Below are 15,952 nucleotides of genomic sequence, written 5' to 3'. Positions count from 1 at the left end.
CACACTGGCATGGTTAGAAGTGGAAGCAGAACCACTGGCGTGATATGGGCAATCTTTAATCAAATGATTAACCCCACACATAACATAAGTAAGTGTTGGCATGTTGTTAGGCTGTGCTGCCATTGGCTGAGCTTGGCCCGCATCATGAACCACATTCTTATTAGGACAGTCTGCTATTCAATGAGGTGGTCCACTACTGCAACCAAAACATTGTATTGGTCCCATTCACATGGTCGAGTTTATGTCGTTGCCTTTCCATTGTATTGTGGTTTACTTTGGTGTGATCTCCACAAGCTCCTCGTAGTAATCATATTCATATTTCCAACTTTCTTTCTCAGGGTTCTTGTGTCTTTGTGACTTGAGACTCACGATGTTGTTGCTATTGAAGCTGCCTTGGCATCTTTAGGGTTTTGGCAATTCAAGCCTACTGTCTTCATATTCTATTGCCAGCTTACAGCATGCATCTAAGGTAGCCGATCTCACGGGCTAATACCAAATAATCATGCATTTTATGATCTCAGACTCCTCTTCTCAAAAGCAAGTTAATAACTGATATCGGTTAGCCTCTCCCGTAACTTGCATCTTGAATTCAAGTGCTTGAGACAAGATACATAATCTCGCATGGACTCATTTTCTTTTTTCTTGATATTATGAAGCTGGAGCCATAGGACTCCATATGTCACCACTTCGAGAGCAAAGCTTGGTATGAACACATTCTTAAGCCTAGTGAAGTTAACTTTATCCTCTGGCTTTAGGGTTTGATACCATTGGTGAGCCTTCCCTTCTAGGGTCAGCAAAAAAGCATGGATCATGGTTACATCACGCACTGGCCCACAGGTTTTGCAGATTGACTCAAAGATCTCAATATGTTGGATTGGGTCCCCATCCCCCAAGAACTTTTGCACAAGCTTGGAAATGATATGTGGCTTCATTTGGGATGGTCTGGATTCTAGAGCAGTCTAGTTCCCTAACCATTCCTAGGCCCATTTTTGCGGCCATATTTAGTAGATACGCCCTTGTGACTGTGTTAAGATCTACATTTGGATCCACAATTGGTCTTTGAGAAGCTACTCACCCCTACCTAGACCTCTTCCTCTTCTTGCATTGGTTCTTCTATGTAATTCGGGCCTATGGCTAGGTCCGAATCCGACCAATTCCTCATGGCGGTGGCTCATTATTAGCGGCCTCAGCCCACCTCTGTTGGATTAAGAGATCCATGCCCTACAAGAATGTGGGATCATTGATCATTTCTTGTATGTCTTCCCTTATACAAAGGCAATCCTCATCTTCTGCAGATTCCCTAGGTAATTTTTCCTCCTTATTTTGTGTATCAAGGCCTTCCTCCACCCTTGACTCTTCATTGATGGGTTCTAGAGTTAAAAGCACGGACAATTCCTCCAGGATAAATTTACTCTAACATAGTCAAAAGCCTTAACTAACTGAATTGATCTGACCGAACCCGTAAGTCCCATAGTCAGATCAAGGAAACGATTGCACTTGGATCATAGAGTCCAACGCTTTTTTCCTCATTGAGAGGCACAACCGTTGATTCTTTTCCATAGAACAATTTTTATCTGGGACTTACTTCATCTATCGTACCATAACAGAATTGAGTCTCAATTCAGGGATCCATTAGTCCAGCAGTCCCGTGGGTTAGCCAACCGCCCAACCACTGTAGTGATGGGATCCATTTAAGAATTTGGTTAGGTTTTGTCCCGGGTACCAGGGAAAAGAGTTCCCAGGCTTCCTAGCCGGATATTCATGCAAACTTAAAACTAGTCACACCACTTACACACCCAATATGAAATTGCCTTTTTCACAGAATCAGCTGTCTTTAAAACAATCATTTAATGAAACCACAATATCCTCAAAATCTCCGATTGAATCCTTATTTCCAATAATTCCTTCATCGGTGTACCTATGGCATCATTGGCAACTAGAATGCTCACCACCTGCCTTTTCGATGGTTCCTAGCTCATAGTACTCGGCAATATATTCACATATCAAAATGGAATCTATGTTGAAGATCAACAAGATCAACCAATAGATCCATATAAAAGAGCCATAGACTCATCCGTCGAGGACCAGCAAGGTCAATCAACCAGATCCATGCCCGAATTCAGAAAACAACTCTTACTCCTTGTTCCAATATCTTCCACGACGCACGTGTGGGTATCTTCGATGACCTAGAGCCCGAGCACTGTATAGTCAGCACCCTCTAGGATCCTTCGCAGGTCACCTAGCGCTTCACTCATAGGCCGCTTCCTTGGTCCCTCATCCACTGTACTGGAAGCTCACTATTTTAATCGAACCGAGGTAGGTCAAGACCTCGGTCGACCTTGCTACGCGAGACGTCCTCCATTGACTCTCCGTCAGCTATTGCAACTTAACAGATTAGGTCTCCATGACCTTAGAGATCTTGGTTGTAGTGACTCCACTATTTGATAAGAGGAGGATTGAAAAGTGTGTAGAGGATGCAAAGAGGGTAAGTTTAGTTTGTGCAAAGGGATTGGATGCAATGTTGGATCTAAAAAATAGATGTAGATATACATTTATTCACAACATTCTATTTCCTTCTCAGCTAGACATCACACACCAATTGCATGTATTTACTATTAACGGACCAATCATTACTTGAGGCTTTAGGATTTGATTGTAAAATGTCCACTATTGGACCAAAGAGTGGCTTAGACCTTGTCAACAGAATGCACCCTGGATGCACCCTGGTGGCAATCTACAAGAGATGTTGATTTGCTTTGATCATGTGCATTGAGTTCAAGGATGGTCTACAATGGGTGCCCATGTGTATGACCCTGTCATTCGTGAGTTGTTGACAATAGCAACATGTGAGTTCAAGGTGGAGGATAGGTATTCCTAGATTTAGCTATGGAAAATTTTGAATGTTGTGGTGAAGAAGTGTGGCTTTGGAACTCGAGAGTTTTGAGGATTCATGGCCGATGAGGCTAGTGCTAATTGGTTAACTGTGCGGTCCATGTACAATGCTGGTGCTAAAAAGATCGTGCAAGGCAAGGAGAGGTATTGTGTTTTCGACTTAATCACATAAAGAAATGTATATTGCATCCTCTCAAGAGGAGCACAAGATTTTGTTCAAAAAATGGAAAGAAGCCTCCATAGATGTGGTCGCCCACAAACAGTGCAAGCAAGAGTTACAAAATTTTTGGAGAAATAATCATGCCGTGTGAAGGGAGAGATTCCTTGTTTGGAAACTTGATTAGTATGGTGGGATGTTAGGGCCTTCCATTAGAGTTCGTGGTTTCTTATGCAAAATGAGAACGGGTTATTTGTGGTGACAACAAATTTGGCTGAGGCAAGGCACTCTAGCATGAGAGCAAGTGTGGGATTTAAAAATCACATTTCCTTATATGAAGCTGTTGGTGCAAAATTATCCTTAGCAGTTTTGCAAAGCTCAAACTACAATGCATCTCTAATAGGAAAGCACTTGGGAACTGGTCCACAACTTGAGGGCATACGAGACAAGTTCTACAATGGAGAGATTGCCGCAACCTATGGTAAAAAGCTTGTTGATTTGGCTAATTCAACAATGGAAGAGGCAACCATAAACTCTCTTGAGATGCAGCGTCTTCATAGGGAATAATGTAAAGTGCGACATAAGCACCCAGTGTTGAATACTCTTGGTATTGTTCTTGAGAATAATAGTCCAGGTTGGAGTACGTGACCGTAACATTAAACCAGCAAGTGGACCCATGTGTGCCAGAAAGATAATTCAGTATGGATGTTGTGGGAGAAAATGTCAACAAGACCTTGTGGGCTATTCGGAACATGGAGCAACATAGCATGGTCACGTGATTTGGATTATTGTCAGAGAGCAAGATGAGGTGTGCGAAATTTATCAACCATGTAGGGAAGTCGACAGATGAGGGTGTTCTTGCACTTGGTTTTGGGATCACCATCGTTATGCCGATGGTACGATAGAGAGTTTTATTTGATTCTGCAACTCCACCAACACACACTCGTGGGGGGCTATGGATACGTCCTAGGTCTTGGGGTCACCGGGTCCTACTCCTTATATATGGCTAATTGCCATTGGGACAAGTCTCACTAAAGTTGAGATTGAAGATCTTTGTGCAAGTGGTTTTGTTTTGGAAAGAGGAAGCTCAACCTCCAATAACCAGAGAGATCACCACACCACTCCAAGGTCAGTCACATCAACGGTGTGCGACGTAATTATAGAGATAGCAAGGTAGCTCGATGGAGGGAGAAGTTAACTAAAGAGTTCAATGAAAAAATTAAAAAGGTAAAAAATCTCTCCGCTGAAGCGGTTCGGGAAGTAATCATCTTATGCAATGAATCACACGTATTTTATGTCAGCAACAAGGAGGGATCATGCGCCAAGGGTGTGAACTATTCAGTCACAATTTTGGAGCTCCCTCACTTGCACTTGTGAGGACTTTCAAAAGCGAGATAGCACACACCTTAAACACATGTACTTTGTGTTCCTACAAGTGTTCATCTTGGATGCACAGACTCATTCCTTCATACATCAAACTACTCTATCTAAGGTGGTGGAACTATTCCAAGCCCTATAAAGATGCAGGTCTCACACTGTGCCTTGACAATATGTCATGATGTTGGATGGTACATTATAATCTCTTGTAGAAAAGAATAATTAGGACAAACAAGTCTTGTTTTATAGTGTTGGATGGAAGTAAGTTTTGGGTTTGGGTTGTTTGTCCATTGTTTGGTCATTGAAACTATCATGGACTACTTATGTAAACTTGAGTGTATTGAGGATAAATGAGCCTTGTTTTGTGGTGATCCAAAAAAGTGAATCTATAATTTTTGCGATGAGTCTCTAGCTACTTTGGAGCTCTTAAAAAAATTCTTCCATGGGGACTCGAGAGGCATATGAAGACAAATGAGGGTTCTATGTAGTGTTGGATCTAGGTTTGTTTGTTTGATGGTGGTGTTCCATTGGTGACTTGCTTCACATATTTGTTTTACGCCCGAGATATATTTGTAGCTTGCATATGTCAAGGATGACAATGAAGCAAAAAAGATTATTATTTTTGATACTAGCTTGATGAGAAAGCTGTGCATATGTCAAGGATGACAATGAAGCCAAAAAGATTATTATTTTTTATGCTAGCTTGATGAGAAAGTTGTGCTCTGCTGGCTTCTTGATTTTAACATGGAAAATGCATGTTTGAATATTATCATTGGAAACACTTCCAATGTATGTTTTAATATTATCATTGTGTTTTAACACGGAAAATGTATGTTTTAATATCATTGGAAACACTTCCACATATCACAAACACAGACCCTACCATAGAACCCAGAAACTAGTAGAAGGTCCTGTAAAAGATGATGCTTTGAGCCAATGAGGTGATGGCTCAAGTGGTGAAGGTGTTTGACCGAGACCAGGAGGTCCTCGATTTAAAACCCCCCATGGTGCTTCCTAGGTGGCATCGCCTTACGGGTGCACAAGGTGTCTCGTGGGTGAAAAATCTCTCCGTTGAGTTGGTTCAGGAAGTAATCATCTTATGCAATGAATCACACGTATTTTATGTCAGCAAGGAGGGATCACGCACTAAGGGTGTGAACTATTTAGTCATTTTGGAGCTCCCTCAGTTGCACTTGCGAGGACTTTCAAAAGCGAGATAGCACACACCTTATTTAAACACATGTACTTTTTGTTCCTACAAGTGTTCATCTTGGATGCACAGACTCATTCCTTCATACATCAAGTTGCTCTATCTAAGGTGGAACTATTCCAAGCCCTATAAAGATGCAGGTCTCACACTGTGCCTTGACAATATGTCTCGATGTTGGATGGTACATTATAATACCCTGTAAAAAAGAATAATTAGGACAAATGAGTCTTGTTTTATGGTGTTGGATGGAAGTAAGTTTTGGGATTGGGCTGTCTGTCCATTGTTTGGTCATCATTGAAACTATTATGGACTACTTATGTGAGTGAACTTGAGTGTATTGAGGATAAATGAGTCTTGTTTTGTGGTGATCCAAAAAAGTGAATCTATGATCTTTTCGATGAATCTCTAGCTACTTTGGAGCTCTAAAAAAAGGGAAAATGTATGTTTTAATATTATCATTGGAAACACTTCCAATGTATGTTTTAATATTATCATTGTGTTTCAGCACAAAAAATGTATGTTATATTATCATTGGAAACACTTCCACACATCACAAACACAGACCCTACCATAGAACCTAAAAACTAGCAGAAGATCCTGTAAAAGATGATGCTTCGAGCCAATGAGGTGATGGATCAAGTGGTGAAGGTGTTTTGACCGGGACCAAGAGGTCCTGGGTTCAAAACCCCCCTTCCTAGGCAACATCGCCTATACGGGTGAGCGTAAGGTGTCTTCGACGGTGAAAAATAGGTAACTATGGGAGGATCTTGGGCTAGTTGGGGAAAAAAAAGATGATGCTTTGAAATCTGTGCATAACCTTCATTATAGTTCTCATAATGTTCGTCAAGCGCGATGAGCGTTACAGTACCTGTAATGTTCATTACCAGATGAAGCGTGGCATCCATTATGGATGATTTCTGATGTCCATTAAGACATCGTAACAAGACTTCGTAACACCAGTTAGGCCTCGCTCAGCTCTAAATGACATGGGATGGGGGAGATGGGATCAAGGTCCCCTGTGCATTTGGGGTCCCGAGAGGTGAATCACGCACCGTAGATCTTGTTGGCTTGAGATTACTTTTGGCCCCGAGATTACTTTTGTGTCCGAGATTACTTCGGGCCTACACATCAAAGTCAATTCCGGCACCAATATAGTGTGTGCCTCTAGTAATCTCGGGGCCCGAATTCGAATCCCAGAATAGCAAGGGGGGACCCGAGATTACTTTTGGCCTGAGATTAGTACCACAAAATCTCCATCGTAGATCTTGGGGGTGGAGATGCGAGCCATTGATGCCATCTCCCCTAGCACGTGTCATTTAGAGCTGAGGTTAGGGCCCCCTAAGGTAAGAGCATAATGTCTATTACAGTTCAGCTCTGACGAACACAACTAACACTTGTTATAGGATTTGTAATTCTTGTTACGGTTCAAGCGTAGTGTTGTTCTAAGTTCGTAACACTCATTACTAACCCAGCAAAGGCTGAAATTCCAAGCAACGAACTCAAGAACTTCAAGCGTAGTGTTGTTCTAAGTTCGTAACACTCATTATACTAACCCAGCAAAGGCTAAAATTCCAAGCAACGATCAGAACCACACTCAAGAACTTCTCAACAGAGCTCAAAACAGATACGCAGCCAGCCTTGCTGCAAAGTTTTGACCCCCCAGGGTCAAACAAAGTCAAGCCAAACCAACCTGAGCCCGGAAAAATACAAGGCCGTCCAAGGACAAAATATCAAGGATGCAGGATTAGTTAAGGCATTGGCAAAGGTAGCACTCGCCTTCAGCTTAGTCACATGTTACATGCACCCTACACTAGAGTGCTATGTGACATAGTGGCTCTACATCAATGCAACATTTGGCTCTACATCATTGCAACATGTGGCTCTACATCAATGCAACATTCATCACAGTAGTATTTTATGTTTTTTAGGAATATTTATCATATGGTGTGACCCCATTGTGAGCCCCAGTCTGGGACATGTTAGGCACTCGCCTTCAGCTTAGTCACACGTTACATGCACCCTACACTAGAGTGCTATGTGACATAGTGGCTCTACATCAATGCAACATTTGGCTCTACATCATTGCAACATTTGGCTCTACATCAATGCAACATTCATCACAGTAGTATTTTATGTTTTTTATGAATATTTATCGTATGGTGTGACCCCATTGTGAGCCCCAGTCTGGGACATGTTAGGCATGAGCTACGTACGTCAGCTTCCATAGCCATAGAGAGTCTGCATGTGTCAATCCTCTTACTACCCACTTGGAGAATTCATCAGTTAGGGCATGTAGAAGTCAGATCCCTAGCATGGGTCTTGCAGTAGTTGCATTGATAGGTCTATGGGCAACCATCCCATAGCATGGCCAACCCATAAGGACAATATATTGGCCATAGAGGGCATATGTAGCCAGTCGGTAGCCTACAGATGCCCCCTATCTCAGTTAGCCAACAAAAGAGGCAATTAGACCTCAATCGGCTAGCATCCAAGTCACCAACAGACAGGTCAACCAACACCTAATAGTCCGCCAAGTCTCAGGGGTAGCAAGGGTAAAATGCACAACAATTAATGCTGCAAACTAGCATATTTTTTTTGGAAAAAGATCCTTCTATTAGTTAATGAAAATAACCACGAAGGGCTAAGTACAACCACAAAGGGCTAGATACAACTCACCTCCATGTATGAGGTGGGGATCAAATAATCCAAAGGGTAGAGAAAGATGCACTTCCCCTCCAACTGGCTACTCTATGAGGAGAAGGCTATCTCATACAAGGGAAGGGAGGGGGCGAATAACCACACAATTGATCTGTAATTCCAAGTGGGATCACCACCTCTATCGGTGAGAAAAGGGCCAGGCATGTGGTTTGAGCCACCCTAAAACTAAAATTTCCCCCACTGACCGCGCGATGATGTCAAGCCAAACGCTCTTGATAGACTCTGCAGGTGGAGTGTGGGTGCCCTCTATGGCTTCACTGCATCTAGCTCTCCATATATGCTAGGCTACAATGCTAGTGCAAATCTCCCATCTCTAGCATGAGCCCGGTCTCTAGTGAGGAGGAGTAGATGGGACTAGGACTGGTATTGCCAAAATATGAAGGTGAGAGACTTAAAGGGCTAGCCCCCCCACCTTCCTCCTCCTAAGCCTTGGAAACCTTAGCCTCTATGGCCCAAGCAACAGTGCTCCATGTCTCCTCCATGTAATGATACGAGTTGAGGGTCTATCCATTGTGAAGATGCGGAGAATCATTGGTAGTCACAAGGCCTCTCATAACGTTTTCTCTCAGATTTTTGGAAGAGGCTCTGGGGGGATAATTTTCAGCCTCAATAGATTACCCTCTTTCTTTGGTTGATGGCACATAGGAGCTTGGAAGTTGGCACACGTGGTTGGCCATTGGTGGTCGACTAGTAGCTTGTTCTAGGTACAGCCACCCTCAGGAGTCTCAAATGACACTATCTTTGGGATTGCCTGAAGGCTCAGCAAGTTTGGCAGTGGATTAGCTGGTGCACCCACATTGGGAAGTTGCATTGTGACTCAAAGGCAAGACCCAAAGACATATGATATTCGGTAAAGTCTAAGGTAATCTCTTGACTAGAACACATAGCTTGAAGAAGTGTTAGCAGAAGCAAGTTATAAAAAAGGCAAGAGCCCATGAAGAAGTTCTTGTAAAACACTAAGAGCTATTAAAGAGTAAAGAAGAAGAACTGAAGATGTAGAAGCAAGCCAAGGTGTTGAAGCAACCAATAGCACTAAAGAAAAATACTTAGCAAGCTACGATTGAAGAGATTAAGATGCACGTTAAGCAAGAATATTCTTTGCAGCATGAGAGCTTTGTTTGAGAGCCACAAAAGAAGATTGAAGCAACCAATAGCACTAAAGCAAAAGACTTAGCAATCTAAGATTGAAGAGCTTAAGATGCAAGTTAAGCAAGAATATTCTTTGCATGAGAGCCTCGTTTAAGAGCTACAAACTTGTACTCAGCAAGCAAAAGTATTTGGAAGGTGATCTTAAAGTGACATTGGACTTGCAAACAAAGATAACAAGGATAGTGAGCTCCAAAAAAAAGGGCTCTAGGGAAGTTGAGGCGCAATCATGAAGCCCACCTTAAGTTTTTCACTCTCAAGTGCTACATCATGTAGCCCTTACAAATAGAGATTTAGATATTAGACACCTTTATGAAGAGCTCACAAAAGCTAAAGCTACACCACAAGAAAAGGTAACACCAGGAAGCAAGGAACTCAAGGATTGGCTAGATCAAATGCTAAGCCAAGTAGCCAAAATCGGTGAGTTATGATGTAGCCCTTACAAATAGAGATGCAGATATTAGACACCTTTATGAAGAGCTCACCAAAGCTAAAGCTACACCACAAGAAAAGGTAATACCAAGAAGCAAGGAACTCAAGGATTGGCTAGATCAAATGCTAAGTCTTAGCACTTTGGGGCCGATGCCTTGGTTTCCATGGGGTGCACACTGACGTCTAACAGATTCAAAAAAAAAGATCTTCAAGGACTCTATCGCCTTGATAGATGTTGGTAGGACTCTGGGGTACATTATGGGTCCTCGAGACCGATGCCCTCATCTTCATGGGGTACTCCTTATGACAAAAAGAAAGAAAAGGGTCTGTCGCCTTTGAGATACTTAGCGGCCTTTAGATTCTCTTGGCGGAGGTCTCTTGGCCATTGCTTGGGTCTCATTGGGATGGAACCTTCATCTTTATCATCTTTTACACACACACCTCAAAAAAAAAAAAGAGAAAAGAAGAAGAGGTCCAATCACCTTTGCTCATATTTAGGAGTAGGTTTGCCACTTACGAATAACTGAAATACTTGTAGGACATTGAGACTGCGGTCATAACCTATGGTGTGCAAGCACACTTGCCTTTGCATAGCACTATCTACCACTTAGTCTCACTTTGACTAGTCTTTACTCACCTATTTTAGCACTCTTTAAAACTCTAATCAGCCTTTCACTTGTATGCTCACGTGTGAGATTGTCATTGCTGTTTTTTTTCTTTTCTTTTCTTTTTTTCAATAAAAGGCTTTACTTGTATCCATTGTTTTTTGCAGCTCTTTCTTCTACCGCGCTCGAGGACGTGCGCAAAATAGGAAGGGGGGAGTGTTGGGTGATGAGTGGACGAGTGAAGATCAATGCAAGGACGCAACAAAAAGATGCTTAGGGCTCTTGTAAAGAGTTCCAAGTTGTAGATGAGTGTGGGAGTGGGCTTAAGAATAATCCCACATGGAAACTTTTGGGAGTTTTAGAGTTTTTGTATAAAAAGTGGCTCATTTGAGAGTTTATGGACACATTGGGCAAACTCATGTTTGAGCTCTCTTGAGACTAGCTCTCCCTCTTTTCCCATAGAGGTGCAAGCTCTTCTCTCTCCCCATCTACATTATTGTAAGTTCTATTTTTGTTAATTCAATGCAATGAGTTGATGTTTGTCTCTCTTCTCATGTCAATTCTCTAGTGTGCATGTTTCTTATTGATAGCTTCAAGGTTTGTGTGCATGCTAGGGAAATGAGTATTTGAGAATGAAGAATGCTTTGATCTTGTGTATGCAATAGCTTAGCTTTCTTCTTGTTTGGATGTATGAATGAGTGGGATGATGAGTGAGTGAGCAATAGCAAGATTGAGCTTGTGTGTGTGTTAAGTCTATGTCAATGGTAGTAGTATTCTTAGCATTCTCTCCATCAAATGGATAAGCTTTTGTGCACCGGTATAGGTTGAATCCCTAGCTCCAAAAGGGATGCAAATCCCATTGGATTGAGCTATATGTGGATCGTACTACTCTTGCTACAAGTGAGAGAGTTTTTCGTCTCTCCATTAATCTAAAGTTATTAAATCCAAATGTTTTACTAAAGATATCATGTCACAATAATCGTTTTTTTTTTAGTTTAGCAAAATTCTTCTTTTCTTTCTCTTCTTTTTTTTTCTTCTTCTCCTTCTTCTTTCTCTTCTTATTCTTCTTCTTCTTCTTTTTTCTTTTTCTTCTTCTCCTTCTTCTTTCTCTTCTTATTCTTCTTCTTCTTCTTTTTTCTTTTTCTTCTTTTTCTTCTTCTTCTTCTTCTTCTTCTTTTATTCTTCTTCTTCTTCTTTCTCCTCCTCCTCCTCTTCTTCTTCTTCTTTTTCTTCTTCTTCTTTTTCTTCTCTCTCCTCCTCCTCCTCCTCTTCTTCTTCTCCTTCTTCTTCTCTCTCCTCCTCCTCCTCTTCTTCTTCTTCTTTTTCTTCTCCTCTCTTCTTGTGCTACCACCATGCAATCATCCTTTAATCCCATATGGCATCGTGTTCGCATGAGAGGGAAGGTATAAGAGGCACAAAGGGCTCCCTTAGTCTCCCACTTGTGGAAGAGAGAGAGGCTCCTCCTCGTGGCCCATGCTTGGTGCATCGTTGTAAGATCCTCGTCCCCACCGCGCAACGGATTCTTGGTGCTAGCAGCGGAAGTAGCACATCTTGCGCGGGGCAGGGTCCTACACTCAGGGCCTCGCCCACGGATATCTGGATTTATGACTAATTCCTCGGTTCTTCCAAAACCAAACTTAGAAAAACTTTCCTTGCCCGGAAAGCACAGGCGATTCCTCTAGGATAAAATTTTACTCTAACGTAGTCAGGGTCATTACTGACCAAACTGATCCAACCGAACCTAAAGTCACTTGGTCAGATCAAGGAAGGAACTTGCACTTGGATCATAGAGATCAACGCTTTTTTCCCCATTGAGAGGCACAGCCGTTGATTCATTTTTCCATAGAACAATTACTATCCGGGATTTACTTCATCTAGCATACTACAATAGAAATTGAGTATCATTTTACGGATCCATCAGTCCAGCCTAACCCCATCCAGTCCCATGGGTTAGCCAACCACCCAACCACTGTAGTGATGGGATCCAATTTAGAATTTGGTTAGGTTTTGTCCTGGGTACCAGGGAAAAGAGTTCCCAGGCCCCCTAGCCAGATTTTCAAGCAAATTTAACTCCAGTCACACCACTTACACACCCAATATGAAATTGCCTTTTTCCCAAATTCAACTGTATTTAAATCAGTCATTTAATGAAATCATAGTGTTACTGATCATAAACTTCCAAGTATCCAGTTGAATCTTAATTTCCAATCATTCCTTCATCGGAGTATCTATGGCATCATTGGCAACTAGAACGCTCACCACATGTTCACTCAGGGGCCTTTTCGATAGTTCCTAGCTCATAGTACCCAGCAAATATTCACTTATAAAAATCAAGATGGAATCCTCATTGAAGATCAGCAAGATCAACCAATAGATCCATATAAGAGAGCTATGGACTCATCAGTTGAGGACCAGCAAGGTCAATCAACCAGATCCATACTCGGTTTCAGAAAACAACTCTTACTCCTTGTTCCAATATCTTCCACGACACATGTGTGGGTATCTTCGGTGACCCAGAGCCCGAGCACCGTATGGTCAGCACCCTCTAGGATCCTTCGCAGGTCACCTAGCGCTTCACTCATAGGCCGCTTCCTTGGTCCCTCATCCACCGTACCGGAAGCTCACTATTTAAATCAAACTAAGACTGGTCAAGACCTCGGCCGACCTTGCTACGCGAGATGTCCTCTGTTGACTCTCCGTCAGCTGTTGTAACTTTATCAGGTAGGTCTCCACGACCACCTTCTCAAGACATTCAAAATGCTTCCCCAACATTCATGACATAAAACATTCATTTACAATTAGTTCACAAATACAGTTTCTATAATGAACTCTCGTCTTTCCAGATTGTTCCACATCAATCCATATTACTTAACCCAAATCCGAATCATATGCATATCCATTCTTAACCAGATACATCATTTTCCATCCCATCACATCAGATCCATTCACTTCACATAACATCCATTCCTATCTTTCTTAAATTACATTACGTCTCATCACATCCATTTCTCATTACATCTCATTCATTCACATCTTATATCATTCATTCACATTCTGATTCACATGACATCTCATCTCATCCATTCGCTCATATCGATGCCATATCCATTCACATACATATTCGCATTCATTATTCCACATACACATCCACATTCGTACATCCACATCCACATCTACATCCATACATCCATTTTCACATCCACATCCACATCCACATCCACATCCACATCTACATCCATACATCCATTTTCACATCCACATCCACATCCACATCCACATCTACATCCATACATCCATTTTCACATCCACATCCATACATCCATTTCCACATTCACATCTACATCCATACATCCATTTCCACATTCACATCTACATCCATATATCTATTTCCACATCCACATTCATACATCCACATCCATACATCCACATCTACATCCATACATCCATTTTCACATTCACATCTACATCCATACATCTATTTTCACATCCACATTCATACATCTACATCCATACATCCACATCCACATCCACATCTATATCCATTCTTTCACATTTTCATCTATCCGATTCATTTCACATCCTCATATCTATTTATAGAATACAAGAGAATTCTTATTTTTTATATAAGATTTCTTTACGCATCTATTTATGCATAAATTCCATTTTAAGGAGAATAACACTTTCGAAATAAAAATCAATCTTTTATGCATCTTCCTATGCATAAATTCATTTTAAATGAGAATGACACTTTTGAATTAAAATTCAATCTTTTATGCATCTTCTCATGCATAAAATCAAAATTGATGAAAATAACTCTTTTGAACTAAAAATAGATTTCTTTATGCATCTTTCTATGCATAAAATCAAAATTGATGAGAATAACACTTTTGGGTTAAAATAAATTCTTTATGTATCTTTCCATGCATAAATCCAATTTAGTAGGAATTACACTTTTAGAATAAAAGAATTTCTCTTATGCATCTAATTTATACATAAAATCCATTTATGATGAAAATCTCACTTTTAATATTAAAAAAAATCTTTTATGCATATGTTTATGCATACAAATCATTTATGATGAAAATCACTCTTTTAATATAAAAGAATTTCTTTTATGCATCTAATTTATGCATAAAATTATTTATGATAAAAATCACACTTTTAATATAAAAAATTTATCTTTTATGCATATGTTTATGCATACAAATCATTTATGATGAAAATCACTCTTTTAATATAAAAGAATTTCTTTTATGCATCTAATTTATGCATAAAATCATTTATGATGAAAATCACACTTTTAATATTAAAAAATTATCTTTTATGCATATGTTTATGCATACAAATCATTTATGATGAAAATCACTCTTTTAATATAAAAGAATTTCTTTTATGCATCTAATTTATGCATAAATTTATTTATGATGAAAATCACACTTTTAATATAAAAAATTTATCTTTTATGCATATGTTTATGCATACAAATCATTTCTGATGAAAATCACTCTTTTAATATAAAAGAATTTCTTTTATGCATCTAATTTATGCATAAATTTATTTATGATGAAAATCACACTTTTAATATAAAAAAATATCTTTTATGCATACAAATCATTTATGATAAAAATCACTCTTTTAATATAAAAGAATTTATTTTATGCATCTAATTTATGCATAAATTCATTTATGATGAAAATTTCACTTTTAATATTAAAAAAAAATATTTTATGCATATGTTTATGCATACAAATCATTTATGATGAAAATCACTCTTTTAATATAAAAGAATTTCTTTTATGCATCTAATTTATGCAGAAAATTATTTATGATGAAAATCACACTTTTAATATAAAAAATTTATCTTTTATGCATATGTTTATGCATACAAATCATTTATGATAAAAATCACTCTTTTAATATAAAAGAATTTTTTTTATGCATCTAATTTATGCATAAATTTATTTATGATGAAAATCACACTTTTATAATAAGAATAACAATTTCAATATACTTCCTTCTATGCATAGAACTTAATTCTAAAGAAAGTAACACTTTTTAATAAAATATTTTTAGTATGTAATTTCTTATACCTAGGATGAAAATTAACACTCTAAGAATACATATACGATGGGAATTACTCTTTTTGATATAAATAAATAAAACTTATTTTACATAATTTTAGAAAATTTTGCCATAGCCTCCTTTGTATGGTTGACCATTTTTCAATTTTTGACTCTCTAAAATCAACTAGAATTTCACCAAGAGTATTTAATTCATTCTAATGTAAACAATTTCTACTTATTTAAGAAAAACATTATGAAAAACTTGATTCTATCCATTAATCATTCATCTAGGATAAAGAATGGTTGGATTTACTAAAGAAGAGAGGGGAATGCCTTTTTTCAATGAGGCATA

Source organism: Cibotium barometz, chromosome 40 (assembly GCF_041138505.1).
Source record: "Cibotium barometz isolate CiBa-2024 chromosome 40, ASM4113850v1, whole genome shotgun sequence".
Lineage (NCBI taxonomy): Eukaryota > Viridiplantae > Streptophyta > Polypodiopsida > Cyatheales > Cibotiaceae > Cibotium > Cibotium barometz.
The sequence above is the reverse complement of the archived record's forward strand: the minus strand, read 5'-3'. Positions refer to the sequence as shown.